Below are 5,575 nucleotides of genomic sequence, written 5' to 3' on the forward strand. Positions count from 1 at the left end.
CACACAAGTGATATTATTTGTCGTCGTTGTAAGGGAGGAGGTCATTATGCGAGAGAATGCAAATCTCCGCGTGTGATGATTGCTACCGCGGATGGTGGATATGAGTTCGCTAGTGACTATGATGAGGAGACTTTGGCTCTTATTACACGTGAAGAACATGGTGGAGATGATTCTGATCATGAGACTCAATACATGGCTCCTGAAGACGCTGACAGGTATGAATGTTTAGTTGCTCAACGTGTTTTGAGTGTGCAGGTCACACAAGCTGAGCAAAATCAGAGGCACAATTTGTTCCATACCAAGGGAGTTATGAAAGAACGTTCTATGCGCGTCATCATAGATGGAGGGAGCTGCAACAACTTGGCTAGCATGGAGATGGTGGAGAAGCTTTCTCTCACCACAAGACCACATCCACATCCTTACTACATCCAATGGTTCAACAACAGCGACAAGGTTAAGGTAACACGTACTGTTCGTGTGCATTTTAGTATCTCTACATATGCTGATTATGTTGATTGTGATGTGGTACCTATGCAAGCATGTTCCTTATTACTTGGTAGACCATGGCAATTTGATAAAAACTCTGTACACCATGGTAGAAACAATCACTATACTCTTGTTCATAAGGATAAAAATATTACTTTGCTTCCTATGACTCCTGATTCCATTTTGAAAGATGATATTAATAGAGCTAATAAAGAAAAACAGGAGAAGAATAAGAGTGAAAATCAGATTGTGGCAAAAGAATTTTAGCAACAAATGAAGCCTAATAATAAACCATCTAGTGTTGCTTCTGAAATTAAATTGAAAAGTGCATGTTTATTTGCCACCAAATCTGATATTGATGAGCTAGATTTCAGCAAATCTGTTTGCTATGCTTTTGTGTGCAAAGAGGCATTATTTTCATTCGAGGACGTGCCTTCCTCTTTGCCTCCTGCTGTCACTAACATTTTGCAGGAGTTCGCTGACGTCTTTCCACAAGACGTGCCACCGGGATTACCGCCTATTCGAGGGATTGAGCATCAGATTGACTTAATTCCCGGTGCTTCACTGCCAAACCGTGCACCATACCGTACCAATCCAGATGAGACGAAGGAGATTATGCATCAAGTACAAGAGCTTCTCGACAAAGGTTATATACGCGAATCCCTTAGTCCTTGTGCTGTTCCTATTATTCTAGTGCCGAAAAAGGATGGTACATCACGTATGTGTGTTGATTGTAGAGGCATTAATAATATTACTATTCGTTATCGTCATCCTATTCCTAGGCTCGATGATATGCTTGATGAATTGAGTGGCTCTACAATATTCTCCAAAGTTGATTTGTGTAGTGGATACCATCAAATTCGTATGAAACTGGGAGATGAATGGAAAATAGCATTTAAAACTAAGTTTGGATTATATGAGTGGTTAGTCATGCCTTTTGGGTTAACTAATGCACCTAGTACTTTCATGAGATTAATGAACGAAGTTTTACGTGCTTTCATTGGACGATTTGTGGTAGTTTACTTTGATGATATATTGATTTATAGCAGATCTTTGGAAGAACATTTGGAACATTTACGTGCTGTTTTTATTGCTCTACGTGATACGTGATGCACGTTTGTTTGGTAACCTTGGGAAGTGCACCTTTTGCACCGACCGAGTATCTTTTCTTGGCTATGTTGTTACTCCACAGGGAATTGAAGTTGATAAAGCCAAGATTGAAGCTATTGAGAGTTGGCCGCAGCCCAAAACGGTCACACAAGTGAGGAGTTTTCTTGGCCTCGCTGGATTCTATAGGCGTTTTGTGAGAGATTTCAGCACCATTGTTGCACCTCTCAATGAGCTTACAAAGAAAGATGTGTCTTTTCTTTGGGGTACCGCACAGGAAGAAGCCTTCACGGTATTGAAAGATAAGTTGACACATGCTCCTTTACTCCAACTTCCTGATTTTAATAAGACTTTTGAGCTTGAATGTGATGCTAGTGGAATTGGATTAGGAGGTGTGTTATTACAAGATGGCAAACCTGTTGCATACTTTTCTGAAAAATTGAGTGGGCCTAGTCTGAATTATTCTACTTATGATAAAGAATTATATGCTCTTGTTCGGACTTTAGAAACATGGCAACATTATTTATGGCCCAAAGAATTTGTTATACATTCTGATCATGAATCTTTGAAACATATTAAAAGTCAAGCTAAACTGAATCGTAGACATGCTAAATGGGTTGAATTCATTGAGACTTTCCCTTATGTCATTAAACACAAGAAGGAAAAAGAAAATGTTATTGCTGATGCATTGTCTCGTCGCTATACTATGCTTTCACAACTTGACTTCAAAATATTTGGTTTGGAGACCATCAAAGATCAATATGTGCAGGATGCTGATTTTAAAGATGTAATGCAGAATTGTAAAGAAGGAAGAATGTGGATCAAGTTTGTCGTTAACGATGGATTTGTGTTTCGTGCTAACAAGCTATGCATTCCAGCTAGCTCCGTTCGTCTTTTGTTGTTGCAGGAGGCGCATGGAGGAGGATTAATGGGACACTTTGGCGTGAAGAAGACGGAGGACGTACTTGCTACACATTTCTTTTGGCCAAAGATGAGACGGGATGTTGAGCGTTTTATTGCTCGCTGCACTACATGTCAAAAAGCTAAGTCATGACTCAATCCTCATGGTTTATATATGCCTTTGCCTGTACCTAGTGTTCCTTGGGAGGATATATCTATGGACTTTGTTTTAGGTTTACCTCGAACAAAGAAGGGGAGGGATAGCATATTTGTTGTCGTGGATAGATTCTCGAAAATGGCACACTTTATACCATGTCATAAAAGCGATGATGCTGTTAATGTTGCTGATTTGTTCTTTCGTGAAATTATTCACTTGCATGGTGTGCCAAATACTATTGTTTCAGATCGTGATACTAAATTTCTTAGCCACTTTTGGAGATGTTTATGGGATAAGTTGGGGACTAAACTGCTTTTTAGTACTACTTGTCACCCCCAAACTGATGGACAAACTGAAGTAGTCAATAGAACATTGTCTACTATGCTTAGGGCTGTTTTGAAGAGTAATAAGAAAATGTGGGAGGAATGCTTGCCTCATATTGAATTTGCTTATAATCGTTCATTGCATTCTACTACTAAGATGTGCCCTTTTGAAGTTGTGTATGGTTTCCTACCTCGTGCACCTATTGATTTGTTGCCTCTTCCATCTTCGGAGAAGGTTAATTTTGATGCTAAACAACGTGCTGAATTGATTTTAAAGATGCATGAGTTAACTAAGGAAAACATTGAGCGTATGAATGCTAAATATAAACTTGCTGGAGATAAGGGTAGAAAACATGTTGTGTTTGCACCTGGAGATCTTGTTTGGTTACATTTGCATAACGATAGATTTCCTGATTTGCGCAAATCAAAGCTAATGCCATGTGCTGATGCTCCCTTTAAGGTGTTAGAGAAAATAAATGATAATGCATATAAACTTGAGTTGCCTGCAGATTTTGGGGTTAGTCCCACTTTTAACATTGCAGATTTGAAGCCTTATTTGGGTGAGGAAGATGAGCTTCCGTCGAGGACGACTTCATTTCAAGAAGGGGAGGATGATGAGGACATCAATACCATTGTTACACCCACAGCCCCTACTGCTACATATACGGGACCAATTACTAGAGCTCGCGCACGCCAATTAAATTATCAGGTACTTTCGTTTCTTGGTAATGATTCTAATGTTCATGAGAATATGATGCTGCCTAAATTGGATACATTTGTTTTGCTTACAAATGAAGGTCCTAGCTTGGAGAAGGATGAACATTGGAGCAAGAACAAGCATGGAGATGATGCCATGCGCAAGGGGAACAAGAACGGAGTTACAAGTGATGATTTCAGGACTTTGAAGCCACCATAATGGGTGCATGAAGCCTTGGACGAAATATACAAGATGCCACTTCATAAATTTCGTCCCGAGGCTATTATAGGTGCTGCATCACCTTTTTATTGGGCCAGGCCCATGTAATTTCGAAATACATTAGTATAGGCTATTTTTAGAGTCCGTATGTGTGGGGAAACAAGAGATAGGGTTGATTTCGGACCCCTCCACCAAGGGCCACGAAATTCCCCCTCTCTTCCTCCATATATACAGCCCTTAGGGCACCGTTTAGACTTTGGGTTTTGTTTAGATTAAAAGTTTGCCATAGCTGCAACTTCGCGTACTTCGTTTGTGTTCAACGACCAGACAAAGGCGTCACAGAACCCCGCCTTGATCAATAAAGCTTTCATCTTATATTCGCAATATCCAGATTGCAATCTCAGTTTCTTGCTTGTTCTTCGTTTGCTCGCAGGAAACAGACCCTCGTGGTCAGGTTGATCGTGCTCCGGCGTGGTCAATAACCTTTCGGAGTTGGTTTAGCGATTGCTAAGGCGCGACGTCCTCGCACGTTCGTAGTCGGATCGTCAAAGTCGACTTCCACCAAAAGTGAAATCCATCATCTCATCGAAAGACGGGACACCTCCGCCTCTATCATAGAGCCAGGCTGACCATTGGCTAATCCTATCTTAGCCAGGTCGAAAAACTTAGGCAGACCAACCCACCAGACCTTAACCAAACCCCAACCAAGCTTCTCGTGCAAGATAGCCACACAGTGACCCCGACACTTTTGGCAGTCGGTACCCAACCTATCAACCTAGCCTGTCGATCACGCACCAGTGACCAGCACCCAAGATGTCTCATTCACAAGCGTGCGAAGGAAGACTCCGTCCCCTTTTTCTATAAAAAGGGCACGCTCGCCTCAACCCAGCACAACACAACCCTACCCCAAACCGAGCCATAATGCCTAGCCCCGTCGTGCACAATGAGACCACATCAACCAACCTTGGAGGCTTTGTGACCATACTCGCAAACCTCACCCGTCGTGCCTATGCGTTAGAAGAGCCCCCAGAATATGTTGTGTACCAAGGACCCATGAGCGGTGAGAGCCGTCAATTCTGGGCCATTGTACACATCTATGGTAGGGGTCTGTCGCCAGAACGCCCCTACAGGTTCACCGGAAGGACAACTTCCTTTGAGCCACAAGCCATCCAGCTAGCGGCGCGAGAGGCTATAGTTCATCTCCGGCACTTGTCGCCCAGAGTTAACTGTCGCTCGTTCTACTACTACCCCAGACGTGAAGGGTATGGTAGACCACCCCAAGTTGCCAACGGAGGTCACGAGACGGATCCTGCATTGTTGCACCTAGTGCGCTATGTAGGTGCACTAGAGGAACTGTTCGATCAAATCACCATTGATCTGATCGCAGCTCGTGAAGAGCTGGTTCGCCGAGCCCCGGCAAGAGAAGAGAATGAACCCGACGCCGACAACCCAGTCGTGCTGTTCGGAAACCCGATCGAGTCCCTGAGGTCTGCCCCAGCCGTCGGTCATGGTGCTTTGATGACCCCAGAAGTACTTCGTCGCCTCTTGGGAGCACACTCCAACGGGGTTGTGGCTAACAATCCCCGAGATGGTCATCATCGCTACCCCGAGCCTGCAGCCCCTCAACCCCCTCCAGCTAATCCCGACAGTGAGACCCGTGGAGAAGCCTCGACATCCACAAGGCAC

This window comes from Triticum dicoccoides, chromosome 5B, assembly GCF_002162155.2.
Source record: "Triticum dicoccoides isolate Atlit2015 ecotype Zavitan chromosome 5B, WEW_v2.0, whole genome shotgun sequence".
Classification (NCBI taxonomy): Eukaryota; Viridiplantae; Streptophyta; class Magnoliopsida; order Poales; family Poaceae; genus Triticum; species Triticum dicoccoides.